This window comes from Hydractinia symbiolongicarpus, chromosome 9, assembly GCF_029227915.1.
Source record: "Hydractinia symbiolongicarpus strain clone_291-10 chromosome 9, HSymV2.1, whole genome shotgun sequence".
Lineage (NCBI taxonomy): Eukaryota > Metazoa > Cnidaria > Hydrozoa > Anthoathecata > Hydractiniidae > Hydractinia > Hydractinia symbiolongicarpus.
Window position 1 is genome coordinate 11423466 of NC_079883.1, and position 23775 is coordinate 11447240.

Consider the following 23775-nt stretch of genomic DNA (forward strand, 5'->3'; position numbering starts at 1 on the left):
GATCCGCAAGTTGCCTTTCCAGCGTCTTGTGCGAGAAATTGCTCAGGACTTCAAAACAGATCTGCGATTCCAGAGCACAGCCGTTATGGCTCTGCAAGAGGCTTCTGAAGCGTACCTTGTTGGCTTGTTCGAGGATACTAACTTGTGTGCCATTCACGCAAAACGAGTTACAATCATGCCTAAAGACATCCAGTTGGCAAGAAGAATTCGTGGGGAACGTGCCTAAGCATCTTACCAAACAAAAAACGGCTATTTTTATAGCCACACATCCATAAAAAATATTACGGCTAGCTTTTTATATCAAACTTTGTTCTGCTTTCTGTTTAAATTTTATGCTACATAAAAATTTTATGCTACATAAAGTTTGACAATGTTAAAAATATGAAGGGCAAGAAAAGTAAAAGCAAGAAAATAAGAAATTTAAAAACGAAAATACTTAAACTTAGGGAATCTAATCTTAAAATTACTCTTTTTTAACTGTTTAAGTGACTTAAACAAGTTTAACTTTGTACCAAGATAATGTTTTTTTGTAAATGTGTGGCTATAAAAATAGCCGTTTGTTAATGTAATAGCCAGATACACACAAATTATTTTTTTGCGGTCTTCTTTGCTGCCTTTTTGGGAGTCTTTTTGACCTTCTTTGCTGCAGGTTTTTTAGCAACAGGCTTCTTTGTGGGTTTCTTAGCTGCTGGTTTCTTAGCCGAGGCTTTCTTTGTGGCAGGCTTCTTTGCTGCTTTCTTTGGCGTGCTCTTCTTTGCTGGCTTCTTTTTTGGTGTACTTTTCTTTGCAGTAGGCTTCTTTGCCGTTGGCTTTTTTGCTGCGGCCTTTTTCTTAGGTTTTTCTTTTTTTACCTGACCTAGCTTGAATGATCCAGAAGCACCAGTGCCTTTAGTTTGAATCAAATCGCCTGATGTTACTCCTCGTTTAAGAGCCATTTTCAGATGATGATCTGAGTTTTCAGCAACTTTGTAATTTGCATGAATATATTTTGTAATAGCTTGGCGAGATGAACCACCGCGTTCCTTTAGGGTAGCGATAGCAGCCTTGATCATGTCCACATATTTAGGGTGATCAGCTGTCTTCTTTGCAGCAGGTTTCTTCTTGGGTGCGATTTTCTTTGGAGAAGCTGCTTCACTCATTTTTAATGTTTTCTTACAACAATCCAACGATAAACGATGCTTGTTATCACAGTAGAAGTATACTAAACATTACCGTGTAAATGAGATATAATTTAAGACGGTGCGAAGTATGCGGACGTAAAAGTACCACTCCCGGGAATTGATTTGGCGCGAAAACAGAAATGTGTGTTTCTGTACATCGTATAATGTCCGTTTTGGGTGCCGCGACTATGCGAAAGCATGTTAATTTTTATTTGTAGCACGACGCAATAGTCTGAAAGAGAAGCTGCTGGAGTTTGAGGTCTTCAGCATTACATCTACTCTGTTAATTTGGGCTTCTTCCGCGCCCGTGTTAGGATTTTCATAAAGCGTTCTTTGGTTTGCGTTGCGTATGTCGGCCTACATCATCGACACGGCCTGTTTCCGGCTATTAGGAGCAATTCATATATTGGGCACTGCGTTTCGACTTTTTTATTAGACCACAGTAAAAAAATTCACTCACAGAAGTCCCTTTCTTTCATGGCTACAAACACGAAGAATTCTGTCGTAAGTAAAACGAATGCGCAAGCCAAAATAACGATGGGGCGAAGTCATAAGCATGGCCCTGTGGCCCAATGGATAAGGCATCTGACTACGAATCAGGGGATTCCAGGTTCGACTCCTGGCAGGGTCGCACTGTCGCATTTCGGCTGCATGGTCTACTGTGTAACGCGCGCGCACGTTCTGGCGTAATGCGTTGATAAACGGAATGTACGCAGTCATATTGGAAAGTAATATCACGCACTTAGTATCGTCGCCTTTGTTAGCATTCATGTAAGTTACCATCCACTCGCTACAGTCGCTCTCCATCCTACGGCTAAATCAACAGCCGTGATTTTTACTATGTCGCCGTCCATCCGTACGCGGTGACAGTTGTAAGCTTTACAGTAACGTGACATGCTCCACAAGCAGTTACGGTGTGTGGACGATGCCTATCATGGCAACGCTTGTTCTTTATCGCTTCTCGGCCTAATGGCTAAGATCAAGTGTAGTATCTGTTCTTATCAGTTTAATATCTGGTAGGCCATTCTCTGAATGGTCAGTATATTAATCTGATTTTTGGCCTTGGGTCATGGAGGTGGATTCATTCACGCCGTGACCACGGGTTGCCTTGGTGTTGCACTATTACCGATGGCGGCCCACATAAGCAATAAAAGAATAATAGCAGTCCTCTTTCCGACGGCACTCTGCATAGTCTACGGCGGGAACAAAACGCGTACACTGGGGGAGAATACAGCCTATGCCCCGCGACACGGCAGTTTATAACACACTCAAGCCACAAGCATTAACAAACTTTGAAGGGTACCCTCATGCTACGGTGCAGTTCCAACTCATACTTACCTGACGGGGAAGTAAAGACTGATCAATGAGGGTTTTCTTCCAGAGTGAGGCTCTTGCATTGCACTACGTTTGGGCTGACCTCTGCGATTACTGCAAACGTCAGTAACTCGACCGTACAATTTCTGGTAGTGGGGGCCTGCGTCCGCGCTCGCCCCCTCCTTAAGTCAAAATGAATGAGCTTAGAAAAGTTGCGCGGCCAAATGTCGGTGGTGACTTAAACGCTAAGGTAAAACCTCGCTTGGCTGTTACGAAACGTGATTGCGATATAAGTCCTCGGAAGGCGGCGGAATTTTATTTTATTTGCCATTCCGTCAGGGTTATTGGATGATCGGCAATAGATCGAGTTTGTATGCATTTGAAAGCTCTTTTTTCTCGTACTATCACCTGAAAATGTCGTAGGAAAATGTCATAGGAAACACTTTCAACAACCGCCACGTTCCTTAATTGTTATAACAAGAAATATATCACAGCACCATTGAAATGAAAAGGCAACAAATGAAAATGAAAAGCCTACGACACCGGGAGTTCCCAGGCGGTCCCCCATCCAAGTACTATCCCGGCCCGACGATGCTTAACTTCCGTGATCAGACGAGAACGGGTGTGTTCATCGTGGTATGGCCGTAGACATTAGTAGGGGCAAATACGTGCAATTTATTTTGACGTTGTGATCAAATTTTTTTATTTAATTTCTTTGAGTTACTTAGGACAAGGCGTATGCATGGATTATCTATTAGACTTTAAGGTTATAGTTTTGTGAAAAAAACAATGTTTTTTTAAAGATGTGTGGCTATAAAAATAGCCGTTGTTTTCTGAGTGTAGCGGTTTACTTCTTCTGTCCTTTGTCGTTCTTCTTTGGGAGTAAGACAGCTTGAATGTTTGGCAAAACACCACCAGCTGCAATGGTTACACCGCTCAAAAGTTTGTTTAATTCTTCATCATTACGAACAGCCAATTGTAAATGTCTTGGAATAATCCTAGCTTTTTTGTTGTCTCTTGCTGCGTTACCAGCCAACTCCAATATCTCAGCAGATAAATATTCCAAGACGGCTGCTAAGTAAACTGGTGCTCCAGATCCAATTCGGTTAGCATAGTGCCCTCTACGAAGGAATCTATGCACTCTACCGACTGGAAATTGAAGTCCAGCTCTTGAGGATCTTGTCTTGGCTTTAGCCTTAGCTTTTCCACCTTTTCCACGTCCAGACATAACTGCGATTTGATTTGTAAGTTAATACAAAAACGTACGAATATTTAACGTAAGTGTTAACGAAATAAACTTTACTCGTTTTTTCATCATAAAAATAGGATCGAAATCATGTTTTTTTAACCAATCATAATTAAGTATTAAACAAAAGATTTTTTTTTTAACCAATTAAATTGCGTATCGGCGTTTTCGGATCGAATTCGATCCGATTTTTTTACTTATAAACAAAAAGTTTTGACTTGCAGTTTAATGCTTATTTACAAGTTAAGTAGCAAAAATTTTTAACCATGTCTGACGCAGCAGCTAAAGGAGGAAAACAGGCACCTAAAGTAGCCAAGAAAGGTGAAAAAAGAGCCGGCAAAAAAGGAGGAAAGATTGGTGGAACTGGTGAAAAGAAACGCAAGAGAAAGAGAAAGGAAAGTTATGCTATTTACATCTACAATGTTTTGAAACAAGTTCACCCAGATGTCGGAGTTTCAAGCAAAGCTATGAGCATCATGAACTCATTTGTCAACGACATCTTTGAGCGCATTGCTTCCGAAGCTTCGCGTTTGGCTCTTCAAAACAAAAAGTCGACCATCTCTTCTCGTGAAATTCAAACCGCATTACGTCTTCTCTTGCCTGGAGAACTTGCAAAACACGCAGTCAGTGAAGGAACAAAAGCCGTCACAAAATACACAAGCAGCAAGTAAACCAACGTCTACCAAACACAAACGGTCTTTTTTAAGACCACACATCTTTAAAAAAACATTTACTTGGCGTCACTACAAGTTAACCGAAGTTAATAAAACTTCTAAATAATGTGCTTAAGAACACTAGCCTACATTTAAAATACTTCCCCATGTGTGTGTGTGGATTAGCTTCACTTTTCATACGTATTATTAGCTGTACTTGCAGAAAAGACAAGTACATTGATCCATGTTATTGCTTACATTTAACTTAACCCAGCTTTTCACGGAAACACTCCCAGGCAAATTAACCCTACAAAGTATTTCTAAATTTTTTTTGTGTCATATATGACATAGTATCGTATAGCAATAAATGTAACTGTGACAAGACTTTACACATTGTGTAATTTGGAAGCGTGCACAAAGTAATGTTTTAAAAGATTTGTGGCTATAAAAATAGCCGTTTTTGTTGAGCAATGACAACGCTTAACCTCCGAATCCGTAAAGAGTTCTTCCTTGACGTTTTAAGGCATAAACAACATCCATAGCGGTAACGGTCTTGCGTTTAGCGTGCTCTGTGTAGGTTACAGCATCACGAATAACATTCTCTAAGAAAACCTTCAGTACACCTCTGGTTTCCTCATAGATAAGGCCAGAGATACGTTTGACACCACCTCGTCGAGCAAGACGTCGAATAGCAGGTTTTGTGATTCCCTGAATGTTATCACGAAGAATTTTTCGGTGACGTTTAGCACCTCCTTTTCCCAATCCTTTACCTCCTTTTCCGCGTCCAGACATATTGATATAGTTGCGTACAGAACGAGTACAAAAACAACGTTTGAGTTAACAGAATTCAGACAGCTTTAAAAAGAGGCCATAAAATTACCTACTGCTCGTGGAAACACCCTAATTAACCAATAGAGTTGCGTCATTACAAAATGTTCCGAACATTTTGTACATTTTTTTAAGTAAAACTGTAGTTTTTTTAAAAATTCGTGGTCTTAATGTTTCAGTAAGGCAATAAATTTGGCATCGTTGGAATTCGCCAAACCTTCTGCTACTTACTAAAAAAAAAAAAAGTCAAAAGCTTTTGTGTATCAGAAGATACAGCCGTTTTCCCGTAGCCAAAAAACACAGATTTTATAAAAATGTTAAAGTAATGAGCGTAATGTCATTATGCAGCCAATCAGAAATTACTTTCTTAGCACCAATCAAATGGTTTGTTTTGAACCTTAGCTGTCAATCAATATGAGAAATAAAACTTTGGCGCGATAGTGCATTTTAGACCGTCTTGTGTATCCGTACTACATCGACTTCTTAAAATATGGCTCGTACAAAGCAAACTGCACGTAAATCTACTGGAGGAAAGGCTCCACGAAAACAACTCGCCACTAAAGCTGCGAGGAAAAGCGCACCAGCTACTGGAGGAGTGAAAAAACCACATCGTTACAGACCTGGTACAGTTGCTCTCAGAGAAATCAGAAGATACCAGAAGTCAACCGAGCTCTTGATCCGCAAGTTGCCTTTCCAGCGTCTTGTGCGAGAAATTGCTCAGGACTTCAAAACAGATCTGCGATTCCAGAGCACAGCCGTTATGGCTCTGCAAGAGGCTTCTGAAGCGTACCTTGTTGGCTTGTTCGAGGATACTAACTTGTGTGCCATTCACGCAAAACGAGTTACAATCATGCCTAAAGACATCCAGTTGGCAAGAAGAATTCGTGGGGAACGTGCCTAAGCATCTTACCAAACAAAAAACGGCTATTTTTATAGCCACACATCCATAAAAAATATTACGGCTAGCTTTTTATATCAAACTTTGTTCTGCTTTCTGTTTAAATTTTATGCTACATAAAAATTTTATGCTACATAAAGTTTGACAATGTTAAAAATATGAAGGGCAAGAAAAGTAAAAGCAAGAAAATAAGAAATTTAAAAACGAAAATACTTAAACTTAGGGAATCTAATCTTAAAATTACTCTTTTTTAACTGTTTAAGTGACTTAAACAAGTTTAACTTTGTACCAAGATAATGTTTTTTTGTAAATGTGTGGCTATAAAAATAGCCGTTTGTTAATGTAATAGCCAGATACACACAAATTATTTTTTTGCGGTCTTCTTTGCTGCCTTTTTGGGAGTCTTTTTGACCTTCTTTGCTGCAGGTTTTTTAGCAACAGGCTTCTTTGTGGGTTTCTTAGCTGCTGGTTTCTTAGCCGAGGCTTTCTTTGTGGCAGGCTTCTTTGCTGCTTTCTTTGGCGTGCTCTTCTTTGCTGGCTTCTTTTTTGGTGTACTTTTCTTTGCAGTAGGCTTCTTTGCCGTTGGCTTTTTTGCTGCGGCCTTTTTCTTAGGTTTTTCTTTTTTTACCTGACCTAGCTTGAATGATCCAGAAGCACCAGTGCCTTTAGTTTGAATCAAATCGCCTGATGTTACTCCTCGTTTAAGAGCCATTTTCAGATGATGATCTGAGTTTTCAGCAACTTTGTAATTTGCATGAATATATTTTGTAATAGCTTGGCGAGATGAACCACCGCGTTCCTTTAGGGTAGCGATAGCAGCCTTGATCATGTCCACATATTTAGGGTGATCAGCTGTCTTCTTTGCAGCAGGTTTCTTCTTGGGTGCGATTTTCTTTGGAGAAGCTGCTTCACTCATTTTTAATGTTTTCTTACAACAATCCAACGATAAACGATGCTTGTTATCACAGTAGAAGTATACTAAACATTACCGTGTAAATGAGATATAATTTAAGACGGTGCGAAGTATGCGGACGTAAAAGTACCACTCCCGGGAATTGATTTGGCGCGAAAACAGAAATGTGTGTTTCTGTACATCGTATAATGTCCGTTTTGGGTGCCGCGACTATGCGAAAGCATGTTAATTTTTATTTGTAGCACGACGCAATAGTCTGAAAGAGAAGCTGCTGGAGTTTGAGGTCTTCAGCATTACATCTACTCTGTTAATTTGGGCTTCTTCCGCGCCCGTGTTAGGATTTTCATAAAGCGTTCTTTGGTTTGCGTTGCGTATGTCGGCCTACATCATCGACACGGCCTGTTTCCGGCTATTAGGAGCAATTCATATATTGGGCACTGCGTTTCGACTTTTTTATTAGACCACAGTAAAAAATTTAACCACAGAAGTCCCTTTCTTTCATGGCTACAAACACGAAGAATTCTGTCGTAAGTAAAACGAATGCGCAAGCCAAAATAACGATGGGGCGAAGTCATAAGCATGGCCCTGTGGCCCAATGGATAAGGCATCTGACTACGAATCAGGGGATTCCAGGTTCGACTCCTGGCAGGGTCGCACTGTCGCATTTCGGCTGCATGGTCTACTGTGTAACGCGCGCGCACGTTCTGGCGTAATGCGTTGATAAACGGAATGTACGCAGTCATATTGGAAAGTAATATCACGCACTTAGTATCGTCGCCTTTGTTAGCATTCATGTAAGTTACCATCCACTCGCTACAGTCGCTCTCCATCCTACGGCTAAATCAACAGCCGTGATTTTTACTATGTCGCCGTCCATCCGTACGCGGTGACAGTTGTAAGCTTTACAGTAACGTGACATGCTCCACAAGCAGTTACGGTGTGTGGACGATGCCTATCATGGCAACGCTTGTTCTTTATCGCTTCTCGGCCTAATGGCTAAGATCAAGTGTAGTATCTGTTCTTATCAGTTTAATATCTGGTAGGCCATTCTCTGAATGGTCAGTATATTAATCTGATTTTTGGCCTTGGGTCATGGAGGTGGATTCATTCACGCCGTGACCACGGGTTGCCTTGGTGTTGCACTATTACCGATGGCGGCCCACATAAGCAATAAAAGAATAATAGCAGTCCTCTTTCCGACGGCACTCTGCATAGTCTACGGCGGGAACAAAACGCGTACACTGGGGGAGAATACAGCCTATGCCCCGCGACACGGCAGTTTATAACACACTCAAGCCACAAGCATTAACAAACTTTGAAGGGTACCCTCATGCTACGGTGCAGTTCCAACTCATACTTACCTGACGGGGAAGTAAAGACTGATCAATGAGGGTTTTCTTCCAGAGTGAGGCTCTTGCATTGCACTACGCTTGGGCTGACCTCTGCGATTACTGCAAACGTCAGTAACTCGACCGTACAATTTCTGGTAGTGGGGGCCTGCGTCCGCGCTCGCCCCCTCCTTAAGTCAAAATGAATGAGCTTAGAAAAGTTGCGCGGCCAAATGTCGGTGGTGACTTAAACGCTAAGGTAAAACCTCGCTTGGCTGTTACGAAACGTGATTGCGATATAAGTCCTCGGAAGGCGGCGGAATTTTATTTTATTTGCCATTCCGTCAGGGTTATTGGATGATCGGCAATAGATCGAGTTTGTATGCATTTGAAAGCTCTTTTTTCTCGTACTATCACCTGAAAATGTCGTAGGAAAATGTCATAGGAAACACTTTCAACAACCGCCACGTTCCTTAATTGTTATAACAAGAAATATATCACAGCACCATTGAAATGAAAAGGCAACAAATGAAAATGAAAAGCCTACGACACCGGGAGTTCCCAGGCGGTCCCCCATCCAAGTACTATCCCGGCCCGACGATGCTTAACTTCCGTGATCAGACGAGAACGGGTGTGTTCATCGTGGTATGGCCGTAGACATTAGTAGGGGCAAATACGTGCAATTTATTTTGACGTTGTGATCAAATTTTTTTATTTAATTTCTTTGAGTTACTTAGGACAAGGCGTATGCATGGATTATCTATTAGACTTTAAGGTTATAGTTTTGTGAAAAAAACAATGTTTTTTTAAAGATGTGTGGCTATAAAAATAGCCGTTGTTTTCTGAGTGTAGCGGTTTACTTCTTCTGTCCTTTGTCGTTCTTCTTTGGGAGTAAGACAGCTTGAATGTTTGGCAAAACACCACCAGCTGCAATGGTTACACCGCTCAAAAGTTTGTTTAATTCTTCATCATTACGAACAGCCAATTGTAAATGTCTTGGAATAATCCTAGCTTTTTTGTTGTCTCTTGCTGCGTTACCAGCCAACTCCAATATCTCAGCAGATAAATATTCCAAGACGGCTGCTAAGTAAACTGGTGCTCCAGATCCAATTCGGTTAGCATAGTGCCCTCTACGAAGGAATCTATGCACTCTACCGACTGGAAATTGAAGTCCAGCTCTTGAGGATCTTGTCTTGGCTTTAGCCTTAGCTTTTCCACCTTTTCCACGTCCAGACATAACTGCGATTTGATTTGTAAGTTAATACAAAAACGTACGAATATTTAACGTAAGTGTTAACGAAATAAACTTTACTCGTTTTTTCATCATAAAAATAGGATCGAAATCATGTTTTTTTAACCAATCATAATTAAGTATTAAACAAAAGATTTTTTTTTTAACCAATTAAATTGCGTATCGGCGTTTTCGGATCGAATTCGATCCGATTTTTTTACTTATAAACAAAAAGTTTTGACTTGCAGTTTAATGCTTATTTACAAGTTAAGTAGCAAAAATTTTTAACCATGTCTGACGCAGCAGCTAAAGGAGGAAAACAGGCACCTAAAGTAGCCAAGAAAGGTGAAAAAAGAGCCGGCAAAAAAGGAGGAAAGATTGGTGGAACTGGTGAAAAGAAACGCAAGAGAAAGAGAAAGGAAAGTTATGCTATTTACATCTACAATGTTTTGAAACAAGTTCACCCAGATGTCGGAGTTTCAAGCAAAGCTATGAGCATCATGAACTCATTTGTCAACGACATCTTTGAGCGCATTGCTTCCGAAGCTTCGCGTTTGGCTCTTCAAAACAAAAAGTCGACCATCTCTTCTCGTGAAATTCAAACCGCAGTACGTCTTCTCTTGCCTGGAGAACTTGCAAAACACGCAGTCAGTGAAGGAACAAAAGCCGTCACAAAATACACAAGCAGCAAGTAAACCAACGTCTACCAAACACAAACGGTCTTTTTTAAGACCACACATCTTTAAAAAAACATTTACTTGGCGTCACTACAAGTTAACCGAAGTTAATAAAACTTCTAAATAATGTGCTTAAGAACACTAGCCTACATTTAAAATACTTCCCCATGTGTGTGTGTGGATTAGCTTCACTTTTCATACGTATTATTAGCTGTACTTGCAGAAAAGACAAGTACATTGATCCATGTTATTGCTTACATTTAACTTAACCCAGCTTTTCACGGAAACACTCCCAGGCAAATTAACCCTACAAAGTATTTCTAAATTTTTTTTGTGTCATATATGACATAGTATCGTATAGCAATAAATGTAACTGTGACAAGACTTTACACATTGTGTAATTTGGAAGCGTGCACAAAGTAATGTTTTAAAAGATTTGTGGCTATAAAAATAGCCGTTTTTGTTGAGCAATGACAACGCTTAACCTCCGAATCCGTAAAGAGTTCTTCCTTGACGTTTTAAGGCATAAACAACATCCATAGCGGTAACGGTCTTGCGTTTAGCGTGCTCTGTGTAGGTTACAGCATCACGAATAACATTCTCTAAGAAAACCTTCAGTACACCTCTGGTTTCCTCATAGATAAGGCCAGAGATACGTTTGACACCACCTCGTCGAGCAAGACGTCGAATAGCAGGTTTTGTGATTCCCTGAATGTTATCACGAAGAATTTTTCGGTGACGTTTAGCACCTCCTTTTCCCAATCCTTTACCTCCTTTTCCGCGTCCAGACATATTGATATAGTTGCGTACAGAACGAGTACAAAAACAACGTTTGAGTTAACAGAATTCAGACAGCTTTAAAAAGAGGCCATAAAATTACCTACTGCTCGTGGAAACACCCTAATTAACCAATAGAGTTGCGTCATTACAAAATGTTCCGAACATTTTGTACATTTTTTTAAGTAAAACTGTAGTTTTTTTAAAAATTCGTGGTCTTAATGTTTCAGTAAGGCAATAAATTTGGCATCGTTGGAATTCGCCAAACCTTCTGCTACTTACTAAAAAAAAAAAAAGTCAAAAGCTTTTGTGTATCAGAAGATACAGCCGTTTTCCCGTAGCCAAAAAACACAGATTTTATAAAAATGTTAAAGTAATGAGCGTAATGTCATTATGCAGCCAATCAGAAATTACTTTCTTAGCACCAATCAAATGGTTTGTTTTGAACCTTAGCTGTCAATCAATATGAGAAATAAAACTTTGGCGCGATAGTGCATTTTAGACCGTCTTGTGTATCCGTACTACATCGACTTCTTAAAATATGGCTCGTACAAAGCAAACTGCACGTAAATCTACTGGAGGAAAGGCTCCACGAAAACAACTCGCCACTAAAGCTGCGAGGAAAAGCGCACCAGCTACTGGAGGAGTGAAAAAACCACATCGTTACAGACCTGGTACAGTTGCTCTCAGAGAAATCAGAAGATACCAGAAGTCAACCGAGCTCTTGATCCGCAAGTTGCCTTTCCAGCGTCTTGTGCGAGAAATTGCTCAGGACTTCAAAACAGATCTGCGATTCCAGAGCACAGCCGTTATGGCTCTGCAAGAGGCTTCTGAAGCGTACCTTGTTGGCTTGTTCGAGGATACTAACTTGTGTGCCATTCACGCAAAACGAGTTACAATCATGCCTAAAGACATCCAGTTGGCAAGAAGAATTCGTGGGGAACGTGCCTAAGCATCTTACCAAACAAAAAACGGCTATTTTTATAGCCACACATCCATAAAAAATATTACGGCTAGCTTTTTATATCAAACTTTGTTCTGCTTTCTGTTTAAATTTTATGCTACATAAAAATTTTATGCTACATAAAGTTTGACAATGTTAAAAATATGAAGGGCAAGAAAAGTAAAAGCAAGAAAATAAGAAATTTAAAAACGAAAATACTTAAACTTAGGGAATCTAATCTTAAAATTACTCTTTTTTAACTGTTTAAGTGACTTAAACAAGTTTAACTTTGTACCAAGATAATGTTTTTTTGTAAATGTGTGGCTATAAAAATAGCCGTTTGTTAATGTAATAGCCAGATACACACAAATTATTTTTTTGCGGTCTTCTTTGCTGCCTTTTTGGGAGTCTTTTTGACCTTCTTTGCTGCAGGTTTTTTAGCAACAGGCTTCTTTGTGGGTTTCTTAGCTGCTGGTTTCTTAGCCGAGGCTTTCTTTGTGGCAGGCTTCTTTGCTGCTTTCTTTGGCGTGCTCTTCTTTGCTGGCTTCTTTTTTGGTGTACTTTTCTTTGCAGTAGGCTTCTTTGCCGTTGGCTTTTTTGCTGCGGCCTTTTTCTTAGGTTTTTCTTTTTTTACCTGACCTAGCTTGAATGATCCAGAAGCACCAGTGCCTTTAGTTTGAATCAAATCGCCTGATGTTACTCCTCGTTTAAGAGCCATTTTCAGATGATGATCTGAGTTTTCAGCAACTTTGTAATTTGCATGAATATATTTTGTAATAGCTTGGCGAGATGAACCACCGCGTTCCTTTAGGGTAGCGATAGCAGCCTTGATCATGTCCACATATTTAGGGTGATCAGCTGTCTTCTTTGCAGCAGGTTTCTTCTTGGGTGCGATTTTCTTTGGAGAAGCTGCTTCACTCATTTTTAATGTTTTCTTACAACAATCCAACGATAAACGATGCTTGTTATCACAGTAGAAGTATACTAAACATTACCGTGTAAATGAGATATAATTTAAGACGGTGCGAAGTATGCGGACGTAAAAGTACCACTCCCGGGAATTGATTTGGCGCGAAAACAGAAATGTGTGTTTCTGTACATCGTATAATGTCCGTTTTGGGTGCCGCGACTATGCGAAAGCATGTTAATTTTTATTTGTAGCACGACGCAATAGTCTGAAAGAGAAGCTGCTGGAGTTTGAGGTCTTCAGCATTACATCTACTCTGTTAATTTGGGCTTCTTCCGCGCCCGTGTTAGGATTTTCATAAAGCGTTCTTTGGTTTGCGTTGCGTATGTCGGCCTACATCATCGACACGGCCTGTTTCCGGCTATTAGGAGCAATTCATATATTGGGCACTGCGTTTCGACTTTTTTATTAGACCACAGTAAAAAAATTCACTCACAGAAGTCCCTTTCTTTCATGGCTACAAACACGAAGAATTCTGTCGTAAGTAAAACGAATGCGCAAGCCAAAATAACGATGGGGCGAAGTCATAAGCATGGCCCTGTGGCCCAATGGATAAGGCATCTGACTACGAATCAGGGGATTCCAGGTTCGACTCCTGGCAGGGTCGCACTGTCGCATTTCGGCTGCATGGTCTACTGTGTAACGCGCGCGCACGTTCTGGCGTAATGCGTTGATAAACGGAATGTACGCAGTCATATTGGAAAGTAATATCACGCACTTAGTATCGTCGCCTTTGTTAGCATTCATGTAAGTTACCATCCACTCGCTACAGTCGCTCTCCATCCTACGGCTAAATCAACAGCCGTGATTTTTACTATGTCGCCGTCCATCCGTACGCGGTGACAGTTGTAAGCTTTACAGTAACGTGACATGCTCCACAAGCAGTTACGGTGTGTGGACGATGCCTATCATGGCAACGCTTGTTCTTTATCGCTTCTCGGCCTAATGGCTAAGATCAAGTGTAGTATCTGTTCTTATCAGTTTAATATCTGGTAGGCCATTCTCTGAATGGTCAGTATATTAATCTGATTTTTGGCCTTGGGTCATGGAGGTGGATTCATTCACGCCGTGACCACGGGTTGCCTTGGTGTTGCACTATTACCGATGGCGGCCCACATAAGCAATAAAAGAATAATAGCAGTCCTCTTTCCGACGGCACTCTGCATAGTCTACGGCGGGAACAAAACGCGTACACTGGGGGAGAATACAGCCTATGCCCCGCGACACGGCAGTTTATAACACACTCAAGCCACAAGCATTAACAAACTTTGAAGGGTACCCTCATGCTACGGTGCAGTTCCAACTCATACTTACCTGACGGGGAAGTAAAGACTGATCAATGAGGGTTTTCTTCCAGAGTGAGGCTCTTGCATTGCACTACGCTTGGGCTGACCTCTGCGATTACTGCAAACGTCAGTAACTCGACCGTACAATTTCTGGTAGTGGGGGCCTGCGTCCGCGCTCGCCCCCTCCTTAAGTCAAAATGAATGAGCTTAGAAAAGTTGCGCGGCCAAATGTCGGTGGTGACTTAAACGCTAAGGTAAAACCTCGCTTGGCTGTTACGAAACGTGATTGCGATATAAGTCCTCGGAAGGCGGCGGAATTTTATTTTATTTGCCATTCCGTCAGGGTTATTGGATGATCGGCAATAGATCGAGTTTGTATGCATTTGAAAGCTCTTTTTTCTCGTACTATCACCTGAAAATGTCGTAGGAAAATGTCATAGGAAACACTTTCAACAACCGCCACGTTCCTTAATTGTTATAACAAGAAATATATCACAGCACCATTGAAATGAAAAGGCAACAAATGAAAATGAAAAGCCTACGACACCGGGAGTTCCCAGGCGGTCCCCCATCCAAGTACTATCCCGGCCCGACGATGCTTAACTTCCGTGATCAGACGAGAACGGGTGTGTTCATCGTGGTATGGCCGTAGACATTAGTAGGGGCAAATACGTGCAATTTATTTTGACGTTGTGATCAAATTTTTTTATTTAATTTCTTTGAGTTACTTAGGACAAGGCGTATGCATGGATTATCTATTAGACTTTAAGGTTATAGTTTTGTGAAAAAAACAATGTTTTTTTAAAGATGTGTGGCTATAAAAATAGCCGTTGTTTTCTGAGTGTAGCGGTTTACTTCTTCTGTCCTTTGTCGTTCTTCTTTGGGAGTAAGACAGCTTGAATGTTTGGCAAAACACCACCAGCTGCAATGGTTACACCGCTCAAAAGTTTGTTTAATTCTTCATCATTACGAACAGCCAATTGTAAATGTCTTGGAATAATCCTAGCTTTTTTGTTGTCTCTTGCTGCGTTACCAGCCAACTCCAATATCTCAGCAGATAAATATTCCAAGACGGCTGCTAAGTAAACTGGTGCTCCAGATCCAATTCGGTTAGCATAGTGCCCTCTACGAAGGAATCTATGCACTCTACCGACTGGAAATTGAAGTCCAGCTCTTGAGGATCTTGTCTTGGCTTTAGCCTTAGCTTTTCCACCTTTTCCACGTCCAGACATAACTGCGATTTGATTTGTAAGTTAATACAAAAACGTACGAATATTTAACGTAAGTGTTAACGAAATAAACTTTACTCGTTTTTTCATCATAAAAATAGGATCGAAATCATGTTTTTTTAACCAATCATAATTAAGTATTAAACAAAAGATTTTTTTTTTAACCAATTAAATTGCGTATCGGCGTTTTCGGATCGAATTCGATCCGATTTTTTTACTTATAAACAAAAAGTTTTGACTTGCAGTTTAATGCTTATTTACAAGTTAAGTAGCAAAAATTTTTAACCATGTCTGACGCAGCAGCTAAAGGAGGAAAACAGGCACCTAAAGTAGCCAAGAAAGGTGAAAAAAGAGCCGGCAAAAAAGGAGGAAAGATTGGTGGAACTGGTGAAAAGAAACGCAAGAGAAAGAGAAAGGAAAGTTATGCTATTTACATCTACAATGTTTTGAAACAAGTTCACCCAGATGTCGGAGTTTCAAGCAAAGCTATGAGCATCATGAACTCATTTGTCAACGACATCTTTGAGCGCATTGCTTCCGAAGCTTCGCGTTTGGCTCTTCAAAACAAAAAGTCGACCATCTCTTCTCGTGAAATTCAAACCGCAGTACGTCTTCTCTTGCCTGGAGAACTTGCAAAACACGCAGTCAGTGAAGGAACAAAAGCCGTCACAAAATACACAAGCAGCAAGTAAACCAACGTCTACCAAACACAAACGGTCTTTTTTAAGACCACACATCTTTAAAAAAACATTTACTTGGCGTCACTACAAGTTAACCGAAGTTAATAAAACTTCTAAATAATGTGCTTAAGAACACTAGCCTACATTTAAAATACTTCCCCATGTGTGTGTGTGGATTAGCTTCACTTTTCATACGTATTATTAGCTGTACTTGCAGAAAAGACAAGTACATTGATCCATGTTATTGCTTACATTTAACTTAACCCAGCTTTTCACGGAAACACTCCCAGGCAAATTAACCCTACAAAGTATTTCTAAATTTTTTTTGTGTCATATATGACATAGTATCGTATAGCAATAAATGTAACTGTGACAAGACTTTACACATTGTGTAATTTGGAAGCGTGCACAAAGTAATGTTTTAAAAGATTTGTGGCTATAAAAATAGCCGTTTTTGTTGAGCAATGACAACGCTTAACCTCCGAATCCGTAAAGAGTTCTTCCTTGACGTTTTAAGGCATAAACAACATCCATAGCGGTAACGGTCTTGCGTTTAGCGTGCTCTGTGTAGGTTACAGCATCACGAATAACATTCTCTAAGAAAACCTTCAGTACACCTCTGGTTTCCTCATAGATAAGGCCAGAGATACGTTTGACACCACCTCGTCGAGCAAGACGTCGAATAGCAGGTTTTGTGATTCCCTGAATGTTATCACGAAGAATTTTTCGGTGACGTTTAGCACCTCCTTTTCCCAATCCTTTACCTCCTTTTCCGCGTCCAGACATATTGATATAGTTGCGTACAGAACGAGTACAAAAACAACGTTTGAGTTAACAGAATTCAGACAGCTTTAAAAAGAGGCCATAAAATTACCTACTGCTCGTGGAAACACCCTAATTAACCAATAGAGTTGCGTCATTACAAAATGTTCCGAACATTTTGTACATTTTTTTAAGTAAAACTGTAGTTTTTTTAAAAATTCGTGGTCTTAATGTTTCAGTAAGGCAATAAATTTGGCATCGTTGGAATTCGCCAAACCTTCTGCTACTTACTAAAAAAAAAAAAAGTCAAAAGCTTTTGTGTATCAGAAGATACAGCCGTTTTCCCGTAGCCAAAAAACACAGATTTTATAAAAATGTTAAAGTAATGAGCGTAATGTCATTATGCAGCCAATCAGAAATTACTTTCTTAGCACCAATCAAATGGTTTGTTTTGAACCTTAGCTGTCAATCAATATGAGAAATAAAACTTTGGCGCGATAGTGCATTTTAGACCGTCTTGTGTATCCGTACTACATCGACTTCTTAAAATATGGCTCGTACAAAGCAAACTGCACGTAAATCTACTGGAGGAAAGGCTCCACGAAAACAACTCGCCACTAAAGCTGCGAGGAAAAGCGCACCAGCTACTGGAGGAGTGAAAAAACCACATCGTTACAGACCTGGTACAGTTGCTCTCAGAGAAATCAGAAGATACCAGAAGTCAACCGAGCTCTTGATCCGCAAGTTGCCTTTCCAGCGTCTTGTGCGAGAAATTGCTCAGGACTTCAAAACAGATCTGCGATTCCAGAGCACAGCCGTTATGGCTCTGCAAGAGGCTTCTGAAGCGTACCTTGTTGGCTTGTTCGAGGATACTAACTTGTGTGCCATTCACGCAAAACGAGTTACAATCATGCCTAAAGACATCCAGTTGGCAAGAAGAATTCGTGGGGAACGTGCCTAAGCATCTTACCAAACAAAAAACGGCTATTTTTATAGCCACACATCCATAAAAAATATTACGGCTAGCTTTTTATATCAAACTTTGTTCTGCTTTCTGTTTAAATTTTATGCTACATAAAAATTTTATGCTACATAAAGTTTGACAATGTTAAAAATATGAAGGGCAAGAAAAGTAAAAGCAAGAAAATAAGAAATTTAAAAACGAAAATACTTAAACTTAGGGAATCTAATCTTAAAATTACTCTTTTTTAACTGTTTAAGTGACTTAAACAAGTTTAACTTTGTACCAAGATAATGTTTTTTTGTAAATGTGTGGCTATAAAAATAGCCGTTTGTTAATGTAATAGCCAGATACACACAAATTATTTTTTTGCGGTCTTCTTTGCTGCCTTTTTGGGAGTCTTTTTGACCTTCTTTGCTGCAGGTTTTTTAGCAACAGGCTTCTTTGTGGGTTTCTTAGCTGCTGGTTTCTTAGCCGAGGCTTTCTTTGTGGCAGGCTTCTTTGCTGCTTTCTTTGGCGTGCTCTTCTTTGCTGGCTTCTTTTTTGGTGTACTTTTCTTTGCAGTAGGCTTCTTTGCCGTTGGCTTTTTTGCTGCGGCCTTTTTCTTAGGTTTTTCTTTTTTTACCTGACCTAGCTTGAATGATCCAGAAGCACCAGTGCCTTTAGTTTGAATCAAATCGCCTGATGTTACTCCTCGTTTAAGAGCCATTTTCAGATGATGATCTGAGTTTTCAGCAACTTTGTAATTTGCATGAATATATTTTGTAATAGCTTGGCGAGATGAACCACCGCGTTCCTTTAGGGTAGCGATAGCAGCCTTGATCATGTCCACATATTTAGGGTGATCAGCTGTCTTCTTTGCAGCAGGTTTCTTCTTGGGTGCGATTTTCTTTGGAGAAGCTGCTTCACTCATTTTTAATGTTTTCTTACAACAATCCAACGATAAACGATGCTTGTTATCACAGTAGAAGTATACTAAACATTACCGTGTAAATGAGATATAATTTAAGACGGTGCGAAGTATGCGGACGTAAAAGTACCACTCCCGGGAATTGATTTGGCGCGAAAACAGAAATGTGTGTTTCTGTACATCGTATAATGTCCGTTTTGGGTGCCGCGACTATGCGAAAGCATGTTAATTTTTATTTGTAGCACGACGCAATAGTCTGAAAGAGAAGCTGCTGGAGTTTGAGGTCTTCAGCATTACATCTACTCTGTTAATTTGGGCTTCTTCCGCGCCCGTGTTAGGATTTTCATAAAGCGTTCTTTGGTTTGCGTTGCGTATGTCGGCCTACATCATCGACACGGCCTGTTTCCGGCTATTAGGAGCAATTCATATATTGGGCACTGCGTTTCGACTTTTTTATTAGACCACAGTAAAAAAATTCACTCACAGAAGTCCCTTTCTTTCATGGCTACAAACACGAAGAATTCTGTCGTAAGTAAAACGAATGCGCAAGCCAAAATAACGATGGGGCGAAGTCATAAGCATGGCCCTGTGGCCCAATGGATAAGGCATCTGACTACGAATCAGGGGATTCCAGGTTCGACTCCTGGCAGGGTCGCACTGTCGCATTTCGGCTGCATGGTCTACTGTGTAACGCGCGCGCACGTTCTGGCGTAATGCGTTGATAAACGGAATGTACGCAGTCATATTGGAAAGTAATATCACGCACTTAGTATCGTCGCCTTTGTTAGCATTCATGTAAGTTACCATCCACTCGCTACAGTCGCTCTCCATCCTACGGCTAAATCAACAGCCGTGATTTTTACTATGTCGCCGTCCATCCGTACGCGGTGACAGTTGTAAGCTTTACAGTAACGTGACATGCTCCACAAGCAGTTACGGTGTGTGGACGATGCCTATCATGGCAACGCTTGTTCTTTATCGCTTCTCGGCCTAATGGCTAAGATCAAGTGTAGTATCTGTTCTTATCAGTTTAATATCTGGTAGGCCATTCTCTGAATGGTCAGTATATTAATCTGATTTTTGGCCTTGGGTCATGGAGGTGGATTCATTCACGCCGTGACCACGGGTTGCCTTGGTGTTGCACTATTACCGATGGCGGCCCACATAAGCAATAAAAGAATAATAGCAGTCCTCTTTCCGACGGCACTCTGCATAGTCTACGGCGGGAACAAAACGCGTACACTGGGGGAGAATACAGCCTATGCCCCGCGACACGGCAGTTTATAACACACTCAAGCCACAAGCATTAACAAACTTTGAAGGGTACCCTCATGCTACGGTGCAGTTCCAACTCATACTTACCTGACGGGGAAGTAAAGACTGATCAATGAGGGTTTTCTTCCAGAGTGAGGCTCTTGCATTGCACTACGCTTGGGCTGACCTCTGCGATTACTGCAAACGTCAGTAACTCGACCGTACAATTTCTGGTAGTGGGGGCCTGCGTCCGCGCTCGCCCCCTCCTTAAGTCAAAATGAATGAGCTTAGAAAAGTTGCGCGGCCAAATGTCGGTGGTGACTTAAACGCTAAGGTAAAACCTCGCTTGGCTGTTACGAAACGTGATTGCGATATAAGTCCTCGGAAGGCGGCGGAATTTTATTTTATTTGCCATTCCGTCAGGGTTATTGGATGATCGGCAATAGATCGAGTTTGTATGCATTTGAAAGCTCTTTTTTCTCGTACTATCACCTGAAAATGTCGTAGGAAAATGTCATAGGAAACACTTTCAACAACCGCCACGTTCCTTAATTGTTATAACAAGAAATATATCACAGCACCATTGAAATGAAAAGGCAACAAATGAAAATGAAAAGCCTACGACACCGGGAGTTCCCAGGCGGTCCCCCATCCAAGTACTATCCCGGCCCGACGATGCTTAACTTCCGTGATCAGACGAGAACGGGTGTGTTCATCGTGGTATGGCCGTAGACATTAGTAGGGGCAAATACGTGCAATTTATTTTGACGTTGTGATCAAATTTTTTTATTTAATTTCTTTGAGTTACTTAGGACAAGGCGTATGCATGGATTATCTATTAGACTTTAAGGTTATAGTTTTGTGAAAAAAACAATGTTTTTTTAAAGATGTGTGGCTATAAAAATAGCCGTTGTTTTCTGAGTGTAGCGGTTTACTTCTTCTGTCCTTTGTCGTTCTTCTTTGGGAGTAAGACAGCTTGAATGTTTGGCAAAACACCACCAGCTGCAATGGTTACACCGCTCAAAAGTTTGTTTAATTCTTCATCATTACGAACAGCCAATTGTAAATGTCTTGGAATAATCCTAGCTTTTTTGTTGTCTCTTGCTGCGTTACCAGCCAACTCCAATATCTCAGCAGATAAATATTCCAAGACGGCTGCTAAGTAAACTGGTGCTCCAGATCCAATTCGGTTAGCATAGTGCCCTCTACGAAGGAATCTATGCACTCTACCGACTGGAAATTGAAGTCCAGCTCTTGAGGATCTTGTCTTGGCTTTAGCCTTAGCTTTTCCACCTTTTCCACGTCCAGACATAACTGCGATTTGATTTGTAAGTTAATACAAAAACGTACGAATATTTAACGTAAGTGTTAACGAAATAAACTTTACTCGTTTTTTCATCATAAAAATAGGATCGAAATCATGTTTTTTTAACCAATCATAATTAAGTATTAAACAAAAGATTTTTTTTTTAACCAATTAAATTGCGTATCGGCGTTTTCGGATCGAATTCGATCCGATTTTTTTACTTATAAACAAAACGTTTTGACTTGCAGTTTAATGCTTATTTACATGTTAAGTAGCAAAAATTTTTAACCATGTCTGACGCAGCAGCTAAAGGAGGAAAACAGGCACCTAAAGTAGCCAAGAAAGGTGAAAAAAGAGCCGGCAAAAAAGGAGGAAAGATTGGTGGAACTGGTGAAAAGAAACGCAAGAGAAAGAGAAAGGAAAGTTATGCTATTTACATCTACAATGTTTTGAAACAAGTTCACCCAGATGTCGGAGTTTCAAGCAAAGCTATGAGCATCATGAACTCATTTGTCAACGACATCTTTGAGCGCATTGCTTCCGAAGCTTCGCGTTTGGCTCTTCAAAACAAAAAGTCGACCATCTCTTCTCGTGAAATTTAAACCGCAGTACGTCTTCTCTTGCCTGGAGAACTTGCAAAACACGCAGTCAGTGAAGGAACAAAAGCCGTCACAAAATACACAAGCAGCAAGTAAACCAACGTCTACCAAACACAAACGGTCTTTTTTAAGACCACACATCTTTAAAAAAACATTTACTTGGCGTCACTACAAGTTAACCGAAGTTAATAAAACTTCTAAATAATGTGCTTAAGAACACTAGCCTACATTTAAAATACTTCCCCATGTGTGTGTGTGGATTAGCTTCACTTTTCATACGTATTATTAGCTGTACTTGCAGAAAAGACAAGTACATTGATCCATGTTATTGCTTACATTTAACTTAACCCAGCTTTTCACGGAAACACTCCCAGGCAAATTAACCCTACAAAGTATTTCTAAATTTTTTTTGTGTCATATATGACATAGTATCGTATAGCAATAAATGTAACTGTGACAAGACTTTACACATTGTGTAATTTGGAAGCGTGCACAAAGTAATGTTTTAAAAGATTTGTGGCTATAAAAATAGCCGTTTTTGTTGAGCAATGACAACGCTTAACCTCCGAATCCGTAAAGAGTTCTTCCTTGACGTTTTAAGGCATAAACAACATCCATAGCGGTAACGGTCTTGCGTTTAGCGTGCTCTGTGTAGGTTACAGCATCACGAATAACATTCTCTAAGAAAACCTTCAGTACACCTCTGGTTTCCTCATAGATAAGGCCAGAGATACGTTTGACACCACCTCGTCGAGCAAGACGTCGAATAGCAGGTTTTGTGATTCCCTGAATGTTATCACGAAGAATTTTTCGGTGACGTTTAGCACCTCCTTTTCCCAATCCTTTACCTCCTTTTCCGCGTCCAGACATATTGATATAGTTGCGTACAGAACGAGTACAAAAACAACGTTTGAGTTAACAGAATTCAGACAGCTTTAAAAAGAGGCCATAAAATTACCTACTGCTCGTGGAAACACCCTAATTAACCAATAGAGTTGCGTCATTACAAAATGTTCCGAACATTTTGTACATTTTTTTAAGTAAAACTGTAGTTTTTTTAAAAATTCGTGGTCTTAATGTTTCAGTAAGGCAATAAATTTGGCATCGTTGGAATTCGCCAAACCTTCTGCTACTTACTAAAAAAAAAAAAAGTCAAAAGCTTTTGTGTATCAGAAGATACAGCCGTTTTCCCGTAGCCAAAAAACACAGATTTTATAAAAATGTTAAAGTAATGAGCGTAATGTCATTATGCAGCCAATCAGAAATTACTTTCTTAGCACCAATCAAATGGTTTGTTTTGAACCTTAGCTGTCAATCAATATGAGAAATAAAACTTTGGCGCGATAGTGCATTTTAGACCGTCTTGTGTATCCGTACTACATCGACTTCTTAAAATATGGCTCGTACAAAGCAAACTGCACGTAAATCTACTGGAGGAAAGGCTCCACGAAAACAACTCGCCACTAAAGCTGCGAGGAAAAGCGCACCAGCTACTGGAGGAGTGAAAAAACCACATCGTTACAGACCTGGTACAGTTGCTCTCAGAGAAATCAGAAGATACCAGAAGTCAACCGAGCTCTTGATCCGCAAGTTGCCTTTCCAGCGTCTTGTGCGAGAAATTGCTCAGGACTTCAAAACAGATCTGCGATTCCAGAGCACAGCCGTTATGGCTCTGCAAGAGGCTTCTGAAGCGTACCTTGTTGGCTTGTTCGAGGATACTAACTTGTGTGCCATTCACGCAAAACGAGTTACAATCATGCCTAAAGACATCCAGTTGGCAAGAAGAATTCGTGGGGAACGTGCCTAAGCATCTTACCAAACAAAAAACGGCTATTTTTATAGCCACACATCCA

The 23775-nt window shown here is 40.4% G+C and overlaps 16 non-coding genes across 16 annotated transcripts; 12 read left to right on the top strand and 4 right to left on the bottom strand.

The window, feature by feature from the left end:
- Positions 1 to 1718: 1718 nt before the first annotated feature.
- On the top strand, positions 1719 to 1791 carry Trnar-acg (transfer RNA arginine (anticodon ACG)). The gene has a single exon. It is a non-coding gene; the product is annotated as a tRNA-Arg (tRNA).
- Positions 1792 to 2113: 322 nt separating this feature from the next.
- LOC130661328 (U2 spliceosomal RNA) lies at positions 2114 to 2305 on the top strand. Its single transcript, XR_008988521.1, has one exon. It is a non-coding gene; the product is annotated as a U2 spliceosomal RNA (small nuclear RNA).
- Positions 2306 to 2490: 185 nt separating this feature from the next.
- Positions 2491 to 2655, top strand: LOC130660429 (U1 spliceosomal RNA). Its single transcript, XR_008987629.1, has one exon. It is a non-coding gene; the product is annotated as a U1 spliceosomal RNA (small nuclear RNA).
- Positions 2656 to 3005: 350 nt separating this feature from the next.
- On the bottom strand, positions 3006 to 3124 carry LOC130658329 (5S ribosomal RNA). The gene has a single exon (XR_008985545.1). It is a non-coding gene; the product is annotated as a 5S ribosomal RNA (ribosomal RNA).
- Positions 3125 to 7593: 4469 nt separating this feature from the next.
- Trnar-acg (transfer RNA arginine (anticodon ACG)) lies at positions 7594 to 7666 on the top strand. The gene has a single exon. It is a non-coding gene; the product is annotated as a tRNA-Arg (tRNA).
- A 322-nt stretch (positions 7667 to 7988) lies between these two features.
- LOC130661330 (U2 spliceosomal RNA) lies at positions 7989 to 8180 on the top strand. The gene has a single exon (XR_008988522.1). It is a non-coding gene; the product is annotated as a U2 spliceosomal RNA (small nuclear RNA).
- Positions 8181 to 8365: 185 nt separating this feature from the next.
- Positions 8366 to 8530, top strand: LOC130660282 (U1 spliceosomal RNA). The gene has a single exon (XR_008987483.1). It is a non-coding gene; the product is annotated as a U1 spliceosomal RNA (small nuclear RNA).
- Positions 8531 to 8880: 350 nt separating this feature from the next.
- On the bottom strand, positions 8881 to 8999 carry LOC130658330 (5S ribosomal RNA). The gene has a single exon (XR_008985546.1). It is a non-coding gene; the product is annotated as a 5S ribosomal RNA (ribosomal RNA).
- A 4470-nt stretch (positions 9000 to 13469) lies between these two features.
- Trnar-acg (transfer RNA arginine (anticodon ACG)) lies at positions 13470 to 13542 on the top strand. Its single transcript has one exon. It is a non-coding gene; the product is annotated as a tRNA-Arg (tRNA).
- Positions 13543 to 13864: 322 nt separating this feature from the next.
- Positions 13865 to 14056, top strand: LOC130661331 (U2 spliceosomal RNA). Its single transcript, XR_008988523.1, has one exon. It is a non-coding gene; the product is annotated as a U2 spliceosomal RNA (small nuclear RNA).
- Positions 14057 to 14241: 185 nt separating this feature from the next.
- On the top strand, positions 14242 to 14406 carry LOC130660283 (U1 spliceosomal RNA). Its single transcript, XR_008987484.1, has one exon. It is a non-coding gene; the product is annotated as a U1 spliceosomal RNA (small nuclear RNA).
- Positions 14407 to 14756: 350 nt separating this feature from the next.
- LOC130658332 (5S ribosomal RNA) lies at positions 14757 to 14875 on the bottom strand. The gene has a single exon (XR_008985547.1). It is a non-coding gene; the product is annotated as a 5S ribosomal RNA (ribosomal RNA).
- Positions 14876 to 19345: 4470 nt separating this feature from the next.
- On the top strand, positions 19346 to 19418 carry Trnar-acg (transfer RNA arginine (anticodon ACG)). Its single transcript has one exon. It is a non-coding gene; the product is annotated as a tRNA-Arg (tRNA).
- Positions 19419 to 19740: 322 nt separating this feature from the next.
- Positions 19741 to 19932, top strand: LOC130661332 (U2 spliceosomal RNA). Its single transcript, XR_008988524.1, has one exon. It is a non-coding gene; the product is annotated as a U2 spliceosomal RNA (small nuclear RNA).
- A 185-nt stretch (positions 19933 to 20117) lies between these two features.
- On the top strand, positions 20118 to 20282 carry LOC130660284 (U1 spliceosomal RNA). Its single transcript, XR_008987485.1, has one exon. It is a non-coding gene; the product is annotated as a U1 spliceosomal RNA (small nuclear RNA).
- Positions 20283 to 20632: 350 nt separating this feature from the next.
- LOC130658333 (5S ribosomal RNA) lies at positions 20633 to 20751 on the bottom strand. Its single transcript, XR_008985548.1, has one exon. It is a non-coding gene; the product is annotated as a 5S ribosomal RNA (ribosomal RNA).
- Positions 20752 to 23775: the final 3024 nt, after the last annotated feature.